This window comes from Podarcis liolepis (assembly GCF_965112155.1).
Source record: "Podarcis liolepis genome assembly, chromosome: 4".
NCBI lineage: Eukaryota > Metazoa > Chordata > Lepidosauria > Squamata > Lacertidae > Podarcis > Podarcis liolepis.
Window position 1 is genome coordinate 22,163,474 of NC_139558.1, and position 17,681 is coordinate 22,181,154.

Sequence of the window (17,681 nt, forward strand, 5' to 3'; positions counted from 1 at the left end):
CAAATACCCCTCTAAAAACAAGTGCCATAATGCATGTGTTCTCTGCCCTATTGGTGTTCTGGCTTGGGTAGCTTGTATTCATGAGCTCTGATTTATCAAATAATACATGAGCCTCGTAACCCTACTGATCAGTGGTTTGGCGGGGGGGGGGGGGATGAATGAATCCAGCCCCTCCCAGCACCTCTTCCTAATGGCTGGAATTTCACTTTTTTAAAAAGTTGCACATGCCCAGTTATGGATTTGGGCTCAAGGAAGTAAACATACAATATATCGACAGGGGGAAAGCTGTAACTGCTTGTGCATGAACACTAGCTAGATTGAGGCAACTATGTAGAAGCAATCCCAATTATATCAGTGAGTTTTCTGTGTGTCACGTGTTCCTGGTCCAGACATTAGTCCCAATGGAGGAAGCTGCTCAACTGAGCAATGGATTCAATTTCTCTCACTGAGTTGGATCCTGATTTTTGCTGGAATCCTACCTTCATTTACCTGGAAGTAATCCCCACTGAATTCTGCAGGACTTACTTCTGAGGAGACATGGTTAGGATTGTGTAGCTGCACTTAAGAGTACACCCGCTGAAATCTTATTATATTCTTATAGAAATCAGTGTGGTGTAAACTGGTTGTGATTATAAACTTTGATCCTATTAACCTCAGTGGGTCTGGATTTGGACCCACTCCCTTTGTATTTACACCTAAACTGTTTGTTTTAAACCATAAATTGTACTGAACCCATCCTTTAAAAGTCAGGTTATATGGTAATCATTTGTTTGGTGTGAATTAAATTAGACTTTAAAGTGCAATTTGCAAACATTTTGCAAATTGCAAATTGCAAACATATTTGCAAACATATTTGGTGATCAACATATTCCTTATTGTGAATTATGCAGTGAAGAATTGCAATTCTCTGTTACAGACCAGTGATTGTATTAGACAAATTAGCTATAGAGTGTGTGTGTGTGTGTGTGTGTGTGTGTGTGTATCAAAAACAACAAAGAATCCTGTGATATCTTAACGAATAGCAGTTTATTATGCTATTTATTATGGCATAAGTTTTAAGATACCACAAGACTCCTTGCTGTTTCGCTACAACAGTTGCCCGTCTGGAAATTGTTGTAATGAACAATACCCAAACAAGCATCTTAACTGGTTCTCCCTTGGGTTGTAAAAGGCAGAAAGGATATGAACTTTCATGGGTAAGTAAGCGATAAACTTTGTAATTATTTGCCAAACTTTCCCCAAACAACACAGCCTGTTTATGTTCTCTTAGATGTCTCACGGTATTCAATTTGGCTTATTCCCAGGCAGGCGTGCAGATGTCTACAGCCTAAAAATACTAAAGCAACTGTTTTACATTCTACTTTTCACATATTTCCACTTTTGAAAAGCTATTATTGCAATAGGAACAAGAGAAAATTAACCGAGGGTTAGATTTGGAAAATAATCACTAGTAGGGTTGAAATCCCAAGATCATAGGCATACTTACTTGGAAGTAAGTCCCACTGAACACATTGGAACAAACTTTTGAATAGATATGCTTAGGACAACTGGGAAAGGAAGGCACAAAACAGTAGACTAACTTTAACATAAATATGGATTGACTTCTGCGTAAACATGCATTAGTTTGGATGCTTAGTTTACAAACCTGCACACACACACCCCTCAAAAAAAATCCCCATTGATATTTTTGAATTCCTGCTGATTATTACATATGTATATTTGAATGACAATGAACAGATAACAAATATTATATCTTGCTTAACTATTCCCTCCTTGGGAAACCAAATTTCCAAGGAAACCTAAAGCAAAACAGAGGTCTCTTTGTACAGATCATTTTATATAGATATAGATATATATATAAAGAGAGAAGAGAGTAATAGACCTGGACAGAATAAACTCATTGGGGAAATTATTGTTTATTTACAACATGCTGGCAACACACATTCTACTAAGAGAAGCAACAGGGCTTTTGTTTTTACTGTACACTTTTTTGCGAGTTTTCATTCCCTCCTTCCATAGAGTGGGATATTTCTGCTCTGATGAAGCCACTGGAACCCAGCATGCTGGTGAAGTGTGTGGCTTATAATTTTGGCCATATACATATATATGTTTGTAGGTCCCTAGGAAAGAGAACCCTCCCCCCACATTTCTAAAATAGGCTAATACGCTGCATTAGAATAAGGACTACAATGCATATTGTCTGCCTCTGCAGCATGGTCTAGTAAAAAACGCCTCGCCGCCTGCTAGCTTGTCAATCTTTAATAGAAACTCATCAATTATTTGTGGGCACGAGATTGAAGCAGCTAATAGCTTAAATATATTCCTCCATTTCATTGCATCAGTAGCTCTAAATTAATGCCTTCAATTTCTCTTCTTTGCCCATTAAAAAAAAGGGAGAAATATAAATAAATAAAGCAAGGCAGATATAAAAATCATCATTTGAATAAACAAGTAAACATCTGGCAAACAGAAAGAGAACAGAAAGTGTTTTAGGGTTGGTAAATATATATATATATATCCCCCCAGTCAACAGAACGAATGAGATTTTCTAGCCTACTTAATATGAAATCTTCTCTCTCACTCTCTCTCTTTTTTTTTGCAACTGCTAAATCAATTGTAATTATTCCATGTATATCAAACCAATTTTTTAAAAAGGTAAGGGGGTTGGAGAAAGCCTCAACTTTGATTTCTTAATTTGTGTGGCTTCGCTCTGTATTGACCTGCTGCAAAGCTATTTACACCTTTCTTTCTTTTTTTTAAAAAAGTAATAAAATAAAAGAGAGAGAAAGGAAGGAAGCTTGTAGGTGGGACACGCACAGCTCCCCATAAAGCAAAGTCTCCTCGTTTCAGCTAATTAAAAAGGAGGCTTCCGTGACATTAACAGGCAATAAAGGGAAATTTATAGGCAGATGCGGAAGATTGCTGTCCAAAAAGTTAGCCCACAACTTGACAGAGAGCTGCTTTTGCCAATCACATGCCACAGCCCTGCACTCCTCCCTTGACCCCCAAGTCCTTTCTCAGAGAACAGATCCTGGCATCTCAGGGCACATCAGAACTTGCACCAGCAGCAACGACGGTTCCAGGAAGCACATCTGAGCAGGCAATGGGTGCTCCCAAGCCCTGACCCCACTGCATGCAGCGAGTGAGCCGCCCCCCTCAGAAAAACGAAACAAAAAAAAGGAACCCGGCAGCAGCGTTAGGAGGAGCAGCTGCAAGTTTCCTGACCTAAGCCCCAGTCCTGCCACAGAGCTCCCCCTTCCTTCCTCCAGCACGCCGCTCTTTCCAAAGCCAGCTTTGCCGCAGCCTCTCTTTCCAGCAGTACCCACAGAACAGCACAGAAGAGATGACACACTTACTGTAATATCCCAAGAAGCAAAGTTCCCATCCCAGACAGAGGCACTCTTTGCATTGATTCCATCCCCTGCAAAAGGGGTTAACCCCGATGGAAGAAATATTAACGCCCAAACATTAGGCAGGCAGCCTACATGGAGAGGTATTACATTTTGTTCCTAGCCAGGATGATAAACCCTGGCGAAACCTGTTGTTTTTTCCTTTTTAAGCACCTTGGCGAATGAGGCTTAGCACTGCATCCAGTCGCCAAAGCCCAATCAATATGGAAGGAGCGGTATTTTATGATTGGAGAAGTTGTTGTGTTTTTGGTGGTGAAATTCATTATTTAGTATCTGAACCCTCAGCATTTCAGTATCATTTATTCATAAAGTCCCTTTTTGCCAGGAGGAAATGGATACAGCTGTAGAGAGAGAGAGAGAGGAGAGAGAGAGAGAGAGAGAATGTGTGTGTATATGGGTGTGTAAGAGAGAGGGAGAGAGAGGGAGGGGAGACGGATTGATGATATTGATCAGGTACCATCTTGAAACAAAGGCAAGGTGCTCTATTTTACTTGACAACTGTGACACATAAAAAACTAGCGAGAGAGGGGGAAGGCTAGGCCCTTGAACATCACAGGCTTTAAAAAGCGTTTGAAGAAGCCATTATGACAAGCAGGTCTAGGCAAGCAGCTGCAAAAAAAAAAAAAAATGTATTCAGAAAGTCATTAAAAAATGATGCATTGTTTGCCTTGTGAATATGAGGTTTGTAGCTAGCTGCACAGCACACTCCTACAGAGAGGAACGGGGAGGTTTTTCCTGCTACACCCATCCCTACACTTTCCTTCTTCTTTTCTCTGGGAAGAAGGGGAGGGAAAGGGAGAAAGGAACAAAAGGACTTTTGATTTATTTCCTTCTCCAGATTTGAAACGTCACATTCTGGAGTTGCAGCTTTCGAGTTGCTCTTTCCTTCAGAGAGGCAGCCAGGTTACAGAGCAGACTCAAGAGCTGGGTTCTTAAAAGTTGTTGGAAGTTAAAAATAAAACAAATGACTTCCAACTAATTCAAAGAGTTAAAACCGCTGCCTGCCCGATCTGTGTGTGTGAGAGAGCTTTTTTTACCTTGGCTTGTTTTTTTAAAAAAGGGGGGGGGAGGAGGATAAAGACTGACGAGCTTTTCTGGCAGGTTCATCTGTAGAAGCAACACAAAAATTGTTCCAATGGACATTGCTACAATCTAAAACAAGGACATATGCCAGAAGGGCTAAGCTGCCAATCAAGTTTATCACATGATCAATGTTAAGGAGGGAGGATTAGAGAGAGTCTAAGTCAGGGGTCAGCTAACTTTTTCAGCAGGGGGCCAGTCCACTGTCCCTCAGAGCTTGTGGGGGGGCGGACTATATTTTGAAAAAAATATATCAACAAATTCCTGTACCCCACAAATAACCCAAAGATGCACTTTCAATAAAAGGACACATTCTACTCATGTAAAAACACCAGGCAGGCCCCACAAAAAACCCAGAGATGCATTTTAAATAAAAGGACACTTTCTACTCATGTAAAAATACACTGATTCCTGGACCGTCCACGGGCAAGTGGGCTAGATCCGGCCCCTGGGCCTTAATTTGCCTACCCATGGTCTAAGTTTTCCTTTTGGAGAGCTATTTCCTGTTTTAAAAATAAAGCTTGACATTCAATAAAGACTACAGGGGGGGAGTCTCTGTGTTAGCACCTGCAACTGCCCAGAAGGCAAGAAGGGATCATCAGCTCTCCATTCATTGCTTAGCAAAAGAACAAACAATTGAAAGCTTCTCCATTCAAGTGGCCTTAAGTCCCAAGTTACAGCTAATTCACATGAGCACTGAGAAAGTGGCTGTCACACCAAAGCGGGGGAGGCAGCTAGAAATGTCCTTGCGTGCCAACTGAAATTCCTGCTCTCCTCCGTTTGAAAGTTCTAAGAAGATTCTAAACTTGATCCTGTATTTCTTTGCCTGACCTCCAGTCAGGGTGATAAGTTCCATAACCTGCAAAGCAACTCAGCTCTGACAAAGAGTTCTGTTTTGATGCAGCATCTCAGCCCTTGCATGGATAATCCTAACTGCAAACAACAGGGTTTATAAAATCGCAAAGAGCAAAAGTCAACTCCAGGGTTCTCTGTCCCTTTAGTCAGGGGTAGCCGTGCATTTGCTGAATCTGGGCTCTGGACTCTGTTTTTTTTTTAAAAAATAGATATTTATTGAGAATTTTCCATTAAAAAAAAACCAAAAAGGAAAACCCAAAAAAGAAAACATATACAGTTTACGATCCTTATTTTCTGTAACATATTTCCCTGACTTCCCCACACCTCCCCTACTTATATTCCAATTCAAATTGTTAATTCAGCAAGTTCTTATCCCCAATTTTTTAACCTTTTTATAATTAGTTCAATTTAAAAAACCAGTTTTACAACGTCAAAGTTTATACATCAGTGCTCATTCTTAAATCCTTTTCCTAAAGTCGACCCAAATTCCCTTCCACGAATTCCCCACTTTTCATATTAATGACAAAACAGAATAAAAAGAAAAAAGACAGGTTATAATTATACACCCTTTGGATCCCCAAACCCCACCCCATCCCCTTTCCCGGTTTCAATCCAAGACTCTGGAACAGGCTGGATGACAGTCAATAAGCTGATTCTGATTCCCAACAAGAGGGAAGCATTCCGAGAAATGGGTGTCCATCTCGTTCTGGATAAGATTGCACTCCCTTTGAAAGAGCAAGTATGCAATTTGAATTCCTTGAACCATCACTTAAGGCCTAAGAGGTCTAGACTGCTTTTTGCTAGCTTTGGCTGGTTCACCAGCTGCAACCATTTCTGAACAGGGAACTGTGGTAAACCTCCCAGCTGGATTGCTGCAAAACCTTATATGTGGGGCTGCCCTTGAAGATGACCCAGAAGCTTCAGTGAGTACAGAACTCAGATTCTAGAACTTTGAGGCCTACAGCCAGACTAAGAATCATAGAACTGTAGAATTGGAAGGGACCCTGAGGATTATCTAGTCCAACCTTCTGCAGTGCAAGAATCTCAGCTAAAGCATCCATGACAGATGGCCATCTAACCTCTGCTTAAGAACCTCCAAGGAAGGAGAGTCCATGACCTCCCAAGGGAGACTGTTCCACTGTCAAACAGCTCTTACTATCAGAAAAATCTTCCTCGTGTTTAGTCGGAATCTCCTTTCTTGTAACTTGAAGCCATTGGTTCGGGTCCTACCCTCCAGAGCAGGAGAAAACAAGCTTGCTCTCTCCTCCATGTGACAGCCCTTAAGATATTGGAAGATGGCTATCATATCTCCTCTCACTCTCCTCTTTTCCCAGCTAAACATTACCCAGCTCCTTCAACCGTTCCTCATAAGGCTTGGTTTCCAGACCTTTGATTATCTTGGTTGCCCTCCTCTGTACATACCGTATTTTTCGCCCCATAGGACGCAGCTAGTTTTTTGGGGGGGGAATAAGGGAAATTCCCCCCCTTTATTTCCCCCCCCCAAAAGCAGGTCGGGGAAACCGAACCAGGTCGAGGAACAGCGGGATGGCGGCGCTGCACCTCCCTGCTGTCCCCCGAGCTTGTGGGGCTGGCCGATGTCTGCCCCGCGCGAGGGGCGCTCCGCATCAGGGCGCACCCCCCCCTGCGGGGTGGCAGGCTGCTATCCGCAGCGTGGGGAGCTTTGCGGGGAACTCCTGCAAGGCTCCCCACGCTGCGGATGTCTGCCAGGCGCGGGGGGCGCTCTGCTTCAGGGCGCCCCTCGCGCTGGGCGGCAGGCTGCTATCCGCAGCGTGGGGAGCCCTGCGGGGAACTTCTGCAGGGCTCCAACACGCTGTGGATGTCTGCCCGGCGCAGGGGGTGCTCTGCTTCAGGGCGCTCTGAGTCAGCCAGTGTCTCAAGTTATGCTAGAGAGGCCGTATTCCAAGTATTCTCTTCGGAAGAACTGTGTTATAGAAGTGCATGCACACGAACACTTATACCCAGAAAAAAACTTAGTTGGTCTTTAAGGTGCTACTGAACAATTTTTTATTTATTTTGACTGCGTCAGACCAACACAGTTACCTACCTGTAGAAGGTGGCATTTTGGCTCCAGAATGCCCTTGCCAGGAAGGCACAACTGACACCAATATTATGGGCTTTCCAGCACCAAGTGGAAGCTTTCTTACTTACTCAGGAATTTGGGAAGATTTATGGAAGACTACCTTTCCCCTCCTTTAATTAATTGTCTCTTTTTAAAAATTTGTGATGTGTCATTGTTGATTTTAATTTGTATGAGTGGCATTCAATTAACCAACTGTGAGTGGAACAAATTCTGCTTGTGCAATGGGACCCCCTTTTCACTCCGCACCACCCCAAAATCTGTCCCGGACGTTTGAGGGAGAACCCAAAACCAATTTAGAGGAGAAATCATTCCACTTGCACAATTGTCTCATTTTAAGCTTTTACTCTTGTTTTAGTTTTGTGTGGTTTTAATGTAGGTTTGCAAGTTGTTTTGAGTTACTTTATGTAAGAAGCACAACTAACAAGTGCAAATACTACTATTAGAATATTGTCATACACACACACAGGCACACATTTCTGACGTAAGGGAAAAGGCTAAGGCTTCCTCTTTCATGTTTTAATTTTGTATTTTAGCATTTTGTGCCATGGGCACAAATGGTTCTTCCTCTCCCCATTTTATCATTGCCATAGGCTTGTGAGGTAGGTTAAGCTAAGAGATGGTTAACTGGTCTAAGTGAGCTTCATGGCTGAATATTTGAGAGTCCCATGGACTGCAAGAAGATCAAACCTCTCCATTCTGAAGGAAATCAGCCCTGAGTGCTCACTGGAAGGACAGATCCTGAAGCTGAGGCTCCAATACTTTGGCCACCTCATGAGACTCCCTGGAAAAGACCCTGATGCTGGGAAATATGGAGGGCACAAGGAGAAGGGGACGACAGAGGACGAGATGGTTGGATAGTGTTCTCGAAGCTACCAGCATGAGTTTGACCAAACTGCGGGAGGCAGTGGAAGACAGAAGTGCCTGGCGTGCTCTGGTCCATGGGGTCACAAAGAGTTGGACACGACTAAACAACAACAACAACATCCCAAGTCCTTGTCTAAGCTGTGAACCATCCTGAGACCTGCAGATATAGGGTGGTATACAAATTTAATTATTATTAATAATAATTGTCTAACACTCTAACCTGGCTCTCACATGCAAGATTGGTATGTTCAGTAAGGATGGCATTCAGATATACAACCTGCTGCTTGCCGAAGCAAAAACAAAGTATCCCTTGATTCAGCAGTATAGAAAACCTGGTATTTATATACACAAATAAACCTCAAAGCTTTCTCCATGGAAAGCACCCACAAGGACATTTCATGTCGCCTCCACTGGTCATTAATAGCAATGGCTCCTGCCTCTCAAGCTTTCAAAGGCCAGCTCTTCTTCCCCTCTGCCATTCCTGTTACCAAGCACAGAGATAATGCTACATTAGCAACGCAAGGGAAGGAGAAGATGATAAAATACTTCAGGGTAAATTCTTCACCAACTTACAGAGGCAAACGATGCACGGTCTCCTGCCGGGTAAACTGGGGTGCAGCTTAGTGCAAACGTCAGCCTCTAATTGAATTCATAAAGCAAATAAATTACTCAGAGTGTTTCTAAGTATCGGAAGAAAATTAACAGTGCTGGAACTCACAGGCATCAGAATTAATTAGCAGGCGGGGTAAAATTCTACACAGAAACAAAAATAAATTTAGTGCGATATCACGGTGCTTGCCTGAATTGGGGATTTTTATGATATCGCCAACATCTGTCTCTTCCATGCTGAGCAATCTTTGAGCCATTGTTTCTGAATCAATAGCTCGTTCTCTCTTTATTTAGACGTCTTTCCCACCCTGTCCCATATATCCTTGTATTCTTTTATCCTTCCAGCAACCTAGGGCCAATTTGCATGGGACACACCAGTTGTCTCCTCCTCTTCATTTCCAATGTTTTCTGGAAGTTGCAATCTGCAGTGGAAGACAAGCATGGGGAGGAACCCCTTTCTCCTTCCACAGTTTCTCTCTAGAAATTGCCCACCCATCTGCTTTTCTTCCTGGAGGTGAGTAAGGTACAAATCTCTTGCTTGGGTATCTTTTGGGATCTACCACCACCACCAGCCGATCTGAATCAAGGAGGACTAGTAGACTTTGAGAAGTTTCTGCTGCTCCCCTTGGACCAAACTTTTGCTCAGGTTTTTGTTGCCACTAACTACCACTGCAGCTGATTACAGAGCCTGGACCCTGTGAGACCAGGAAGGAACCAAGGAGGTCATTCTTGGGTTGAGAATGGCAGCTCTTTCCCCCTTCTGCCTGGTTTGGCAGCCAGAGATTAATTTGACTCCATTTGCATTTGAAGGCAAGCTTACGTAATTTGCACTTTCCAGAACAATATGCGAACTGAAACACAGCCATCTTTTTGACACTTCTTTCAGTTTTCCAGTGCAGTTCTCCAAGCAATATGTATACAAAAAATACATACGTGAGGATAACGTGTGCATTAAAAATGCACATATTGGTGACACCAACATGCACAAATGCATTCTATTGGGCAACCTTGCTATGCAAAAATATGTACGGTATATTAGGCCCTGAGACCTCCAGCTATAGGGCGGTATATAAATTCAATAAATAAATAAAATAAAAATGAATTCACACTGAAACGATGAGGAACCTTCATGGGGACTCTCCAACTGGCATGCAAATGTGGAACACTGACCTTAGGACTTTTTAAAAAAAATGGACAGGGAGAGAAACTGAAATATACAGAATTGTCCATCCCTGCTGGCACCCCCATTAGAACAGCAAATACCACCCCCTTCGGGGGGGGGGGGAGGAAATGGAAGCCTTTTGGGGGTTTGGAGGATGCAGTTCTGTTCAGTGGTACTGAATTCTATTCGACAGCCCAGTCATATTATTTAAAACTTCTTTCAACCCAACTATTTTTCAGCTGGTGGTGCATTAAAAAAAAAAGTTATCTTCAAAGCTGTATTAGCAGATGACATTAAAATGTGTGTGCGTTTTTTAGCACAGTGGTGGTGGTGGAGAGATCTTGTGAAATGCAGCCGTAGTTTCTTTTGTTTGTTTCCTCTCTTATATGTTTGTGCTTTGGACAATTTTGCCTCTTTAGTCAGAGAGAGAGAGAGAGAGAGAGAGAGAGAGAGAGAGAGAGAGAGAGAGAGAGAGACAAGCATCTCCTGAAAGCACATTGGAGCTCTACCTGTGTTGAGTCCAGCCTTCTGCTGCCTAATGTGCCTTAAGGGTTTGACTATAGAAGATCTGCTTTCATTGCTACCTGAGCCTCCATGGGAGGCCTCTGAGTACAGAAAGCCAGGAGGATGCATTGCATCAGCATATTCTTCACCTGTATGAACCTTCCAGTTTTATCAGTGCTCATTATTCAAAATACAACAGGGTACATCTTTTGAATGTGCTGCAAAGGAAAGAGATGGATGGGGCCGTGCTGCCATAAATAGACCTTCATGACAATACACATTGTTGCGTGCCACCCCAATCTCCAAGCAATGCAAGATTTCAGGGCTTCCAGGGTTTGTGTTTCCCTCTGAATGAGGCTCAGTGGAGATGGTGGTGTCCTTACAATATATGGTTTATTTGTACCTATCTACAACCTGAGCCTAGGATGGAGGGATTCACAGCACTAAGAATCCAAGAGGGTCTTTCTTGCCCCATAGGTCTTCTCATAGGTAGTGCTGCCCGCCCTGTGGTACACCCTGCCATCAGATGTCAAATAGATAAAGAACTATACAACCTTTATAAGACATCTGAAGGCAGCCCTCTAGAGGGAAGTGTGTGTGTGTGTGTGTGTGTGTGTGTGTGTGTGTGATTTTATTAAATTTTCAGTTTTACAATTTAGAATATCCATTTAAACAACCTTAAAGTATCAATGACTTCCCTTCTTCTCTTTCCATTGTTCATTATAAATACCGTAAATCCCTGCATATTTTACATAAACTAAACTATTCAGTATTCCATTATTACGTCCATCAAAACTTATTTACACTGTTGAATTTATCTTAATGCTGTCCACATTTTCCAGTGTACACAATCTTCTTTAAACGTATGTTCTTCCAATCTTCTTTAAACGTATGTTCTTCTTGTCCTCTTATTCTATATGTTAGGTCCACAAGCTGCACATATTCCAACAGTTTAAGTTGCCATTCTTCTTTAGTTGGGACCTCGCTCATTTTCCATTTGGGGGCTAAGGAAACATGGGCCACAGTAGTGGCATACTTAAATAACCTTTTTTAACACCTGGGAATTTCCATCTGAATTATCCCCAACGAAAAGGACTCTGGAAAGTACTTTTAAACATTTTTTTTCCAATTCATAAGGATTTATTTGCAAAAGTACTTTTAAACATTTTTTCCCCAATTCATTATAAATTATTTCCCAATACTCTTTTACCCTTTTACAAGTCCACCACATATGATAGAATGTATCCTCAGCCTCAATGCATCTCCTGGAGATGTATAGGGAAGTTTTTTAATGTTTCATTATGTTTTTATATATGTTGGAAGATGCCCAGAGTGGCTGAAGCAAACCAGTCAGATGGGTGGGATAATAAAATTTGTAAGCAGCAGTTGGATGGCCATCTGTCATGGATGCTTTAGCTGAGATCCCTGCATTGCAGGGGGTTGGACTAGATGACTCTATGATTCTATGATGATATTATGATTATTGCCACAGCTGTGGATTCAAACAGAAATTGAACATCACTCTGACTCCCACTCTCCAGCTTGCTGCTTTGCTTCTGGCTCATATCATGTTTCAAGGTGACAAAACTTTATCTGTAGTAGTAGGTCTGTAGCTGCAGGGTACCACTTGACTCTATCTATAATCTTCAGGTCAACAACATGCATGTGAGAACCAGTCCTAAACTAATAGTAAATCCTGCATACTGGGTTAGCTAAACATCAACTTGTCAGCTGTCCCACACAACTAGATGTTGCCATACTTCCCCCATATATTTGTATTTTGGCAATAGGCATGTTGAACAGAAATGAGCACTCACACTTTACATTGTGGGTGCCCTTTGCGGGATCGCGTGTGGTGCTACAGTTGCCAGGGAGCTTACTGGCAAACAGGGGCTGGCTTGCCTCTCAGTGTTAATTTTTGGACATTCCCGCCCAGCCTCAGTAATCAAGTTTCTTGCTGGGAGGTGGGGCCAGCCCCATTTATAAACAGGGGGTGGAGCTGACAATAGCCAGGCAGTCGGCTCTGGAGATTCACCCTCCCTCCCCTCCCTTTGTTTAATGTTTCTTGTTTGCAGGTTAACTTTTTTTTCTTGTTTAGCAGGCGCTGCTATGGTCTTTGACTGGTTGCTGTTGAAGGACTGCAAATAAATTTTCCTGCATTGGCAGGTTTTGTCTTCCCTGTAGCAATTCGTCACAACTTTGGCAGTTATGGCCTTGGGTGGAATCCTTTAGTCTTTTCTTCCCTATATGGGGAGGGGGGGGCGTGAAGTGGTGACTCACCTCCCTGCGGCACAGATTCCAGGGTCCCCTCTTAAAGGGGTTATAATATATGGGTATCACTGGCCATACACTGAAAGGTTGTCAGTGAACTACCCTGCATGCGGGGATATGGGCTTGGCTGCCTGCTACACTTACATCTTGCAGAGCACCCCCATGTCCCATTTACCCTGATGAGCCCCAGTTACCCCCAGCTGGGGGACTGGGAGGGATACACGCCCAAGGCCTAAGCCAAGGTCTTCCTTAATTCAGAAGTTTAATAAAGTTGTGGCCTACTTTTAATTCCATTTAACGTTGTCAGAGTCTTTATTCCTTCCTTATGATCCCTGCGGGCTGGGGCTGTCGCCGGCTGGTCACGCAATGCTAACTTTACCTATGTAATAGGAATTTTATGGTCTTAGATATATGGTAATGTTCATAAGTGTACCAACCAAGCACGTACATAGATCAGCACAGGACCTGGAACCATTTTGATTCCTAAACTGAGCAAATGTTTTCTCTGCAAGGTCAAAATGGAAAAGCCTCCCCATTGTCTTTTCCTTCACAAATCCTGTCTTAAGGGTATGTCTGTGTTTGAATAGGGTGTGAGCCTGTGACCTGGCCCAGGAACTAAGTATTTATCATTACAAAAGATTGGCCAGGCTACCTAGGAAATCCAATCAATAACCTGCCAGACAGGAGATAAACAATGACAGGAGAAAGCAACATTCAAATTTCTGTTTTCAGACCGCCTTTTCTGTGATGTAGGTGTGATGTATCTGAGGGGTGGTCTTAGGTTACACCCCTTCTGTGATGTATGTATGATGTTTCTGGGGGTGGTCTTGATCTACAGGATGGCAATTCCAAAAGTCTTTATAAGGCCTTGCACACCATTTTTCTGGGTCCCTCCTCTCTCCTGCAGGTGAGGGGAGCACCCTGTTGCAACAGATCAATAAAGGCCAAGCCTACAGGCTGCTGTTTTGCTCCAAGTTATCCTGGTTGGTGTCTTTGTTTTTTGTCCAAGGGAGCCCTTGGATTTTTCCGTTGACACCTACAAATGACCAATATGCTTTAGACATTTAGCTATCAGAATATTCCTATTTAGGGAACCCCTCTAGAAATTTACATATAGCCTAAGGTGCTAAACTGACGCCTCTCTCACTTCAATTCACAATGGGCTCTTCATCAGCTTAGAGAAGAATGACAACATTCACCAACAACCCCAAGTTGCATTTTCTTAAATGCTACAAATACTACAAAAGGAAACTTTTCTTTCTGCTTTTTATCAGCACAGCAAAACTATAAACGGTATCACAGGGGCAGGAAATCACAACAGTACGAATGACTTGAAATACTTTGGGTATTTCCTAGGCGGTAAATGATTCACTCATTGTCGCTGGAAGGTAATGCTGGTTTTGAAAAATGGGGCATGATATTTAACTGAAAATGTTTTGGGTATAAGGGCTGCTTACATGTCTCAGAGCAGTTTTCTCGCACACAAGCCAGTGTTTAGACCAAGTGCTTTTCCAGAAACAAAGGGGAGAAATTAATTCTAATGCTATCCTCATCATCTGTGGTGTATTGATTAGGTTAGGATGTTCTGGGATGCATCAATAGGAGTATAGCATCTAGATCAAGGGAAGTAATAGTGCCACTGTATTCTGCTCTGGTCAGACCTCACCTGGAGTACTGTGTCCAGTTCTGGGCACCACAATTCAAGAAGGACACTGACAAATTGGAACGTGTCCAGAGGAGGGCAACCAAAATGGTCAAAGGCCTGGAAACGATGCCTTATGAGGAACGGCTAAGGGAGCTGGGCATGTTTAGCCTGGAGAAGAGGAGGATAAGGGGTGATATGATAGCCATGTTCAAATATATAAAAGGATGTTACATAGAGGAGGGAGAAAGGTTGTTTTCTGCTGCTCCAGAGAAGCGGACACGGAGCAATGGATCCAAACTACAAGAAAGAAGATTCCACCTAAACATTAGGAAGAACTTCCTGACAGTAAGAGCTGTTCGACAGTGGAATTTGCTGCCCAGGAGTGTGGTGGAGTCTCCTTCTTTGGAGGTCTTTAAGCAGAGGCTTGACAACCATATGTCAGGAGTGCTCTGATGGTGTTTCCTGCTTGGCAGGGGGTTGGACTCGATGGCCCTTGCGGTCTCTTCCAACTCTATGATTCTATGATTCTATGGAGACCAAAGCTCAAATCCCTACTAAGCCAGGATCCTCACTAGGTAATCCTAGGAAATTCACTGTCTCTCAGCCCAACCAACCTCACAGGGTTATTATGAGGAAAAAACGAGGTAGGAAAATTCTCTATATGCTATTTTCAGCTCCTTGGAAGAATTTGTTTTTAAAATTACAAAACTAACACTCTATTAAAATTGCTATCCCACCCTATGAGCAAATAAACCCCACTTGCCAATCACTATTAGACATAACAAGTTAAAAGGAATCTCCATATACAATATCCCTCTGACTGATTGCCAGACACTGGTATAACAAACAACCGCAAAGGGTTGTTGCCACTGAGCTCGGTTTGCAAGCTACCCAGGGGCATCTTGGCTGGCCACTGTTGGAAACAGTATGCTTTGGTCTGGTTGAGTCAGGAACTTCTTCTGTTCTTAAAACCACCATAAGAGTGAGCACGATCTAAAGGAAAGTAGCATTAAAAAGGTATGGCTTTAGGGGAACAAAGGTATATGGTTTTTTAAAGAAACATTTCAACTTGAGGGGAATTCCAAGTTTAAAGGGCAGCCTGAGGGGGCTGGGAATGAATGAGTGTGTGTTTGTGTGTGTGTGTGTTTTAGAATGGAAGCCTCAGATCTCAATACAGTTGTAAATAAAATATTTGAAACGTGATGTCTTTGTAAGGAAGCAGGCAACATTGCTGTGCTTTCAAAGAAGGGCACGCATCACACTCAAATTACGGGACCTTTTGTGTTCTCTTGTTTGTCTATATTTTCATCTAGATACATTATTTATTAATCAAGGGTGGCTTTCTCTCTCTCTCTCTCCATTTGATTAAATGTTACTGTTACTTTAACAAATACTTACCAGATCCCCAAGCTCTCGCTACTCAGAGAACTATGTCCACATGTGCCACGCCAAAGGATTATCATTAATGAAAAGTGAAGGAGAAAACAGCCAGGCACGGGAGTCACTGAAATGCTGGAACGCTTTCATGGCATTCCAATGGACTGCAACGTTCATCTTGGAGGACCCCACCTTGCCGTAATTGGTAGCATTCAGATTCTAACATCATTCTCGTCGTCCGGCCTCTTGAGAACAGAGAAAGCCCATTGTGTTTAATGAAAGAAAACAATACACGTTTTCAAAGAAATCAAGGGATGCACTTCCATCTCCTTCCTCCCCCCCAGGAAGATTGTAGAATATTTCTAATTTAATAATAATAATAATAATAATAATAATAATAATAATAATAATAATAATAATTTATTATTTATACCCTGCCCATCTGGCTGGGTTTCCCCAGCCACTTTGGGCAGCTTCCAACAGAATATTAAAATATAATAGGCTGTCAAACATTAAAAGCTTCCCTAAACAGGGCTGCCTTCAGATGTCTTCTAAAAGTTTGGTAGTTGTTTTTCTCTTTGACATCTGGTGGGAGGGCATTCCACAGGGCGGGTGCCACTACCGAGAAGGCCCTCTGCCTGGTTCTCTGTAACTTGGCTTCTCGCAGTGAGGGAACCGCCAGAAGGCCCTTGGAGCTGGACCTCAGTGTCCAGACAGAACAATCTCAATACAGTTGTATGCCATCGGACAACTACCTCAGCACCGTCTGCAAGAACAGAGGTGTGCAGGATATAATCATCATTAGCATCATCTATATATTAACCCCAGTTCCAGTCATTTGGTTGATGAGGTCAAAAATCACACAATGGGAAAGTCCCGGCTTATTCGGGGAAATGTTGAAGTACGTACAAACACAAAAATATCTAATAGGTTGCATGTGTTTGTGTACAATTCAAATACAGCATACCATGCCCAGGAAATCCTGTTGGCCTCCAACAACAACAACAACAACAACATACCGTATTATTCATCCCATAGGACGCACCGGCCCATAGGACGCACCTAGTTTTTTGGGGGGGGAATAAAGGGGGGATTCCTTTATTTCCCCCCCCCCAACCAGGTTGGGGAATCCAAACCAGGTTGGGGAACAGCGGTATGGCAGCGCTCCACCTCCCCACTGTCCCACGAGCTTGTGGGGCTGGCGCTGGGGAGAATCACGCTTCTCCCCAGTGCCAGCCTCCAAACCAGGTCGAGGAACAGCGGGGTGGCGGCGCTGCGCCTCCCCGCTGTCCCACGAGCTTGTGGGGCTGCCCGATGTCTGCCTGAAGCATGGGGCGCTCTGCTTTAGGGCACCCCACACTCCAGGCAGCAGGCTGCTATCCGCAGCCTAGGGAGCCCTGCCTACCTCAAAGGGCTGTTGCAAAGATAAAAAGTGGGAGGGGAGTTTAAAATACACAGCCTTGAGCTCTTGGGAGAAAAGGCCAGATATAAAGGTGCACAACACCAGAAAAGCTTGAACTGAAATGTTTCATAGTATTGATTTTTACAGCAAGAAAAACAAAGCAAAGCTTGCAAACCCTGATAAATAACAACAAGCAACAAATACTCAAAGCACGTGCAGCTTCACAATTCTTGGCAAAACACATACAGAAAAACTGTTTTGCCAACCTTGATGAACAAAAGAAGTATCCTTGTGTTAATTACACAGACAATCGATGGCGAGAGATGGAATGTTGCAATATAACCTTTTTTTTTTTCCTCAGTAGGAAGGAAACCTCATTTATTTCAAGGCAGTCACTTCCA

General features: G+C 43.0%; 1 long non-coding RNA gene across 1 annotated transcript in view; it reads right to left on the reverse strand.

Annotated features, from left to right (window-relative positions):
- LOC310706131 overlaps positions 1-3,534 on the reverse strand; it is a 206,782-nt gene extending 203,248 nt beyond the window's left edge. The window contains exon 1 of the long non-coding RNA XR_014525710.1: positions 3,357-3,534. This is a non-coding gene — a long non-coding RNA (uncharacterized lncRNA). The remainder of the gene's footprint in view (positions 1-3,356) is intronic.
- Positions 3,535-17,681: the final 14,147 nt, after the last annotated feature.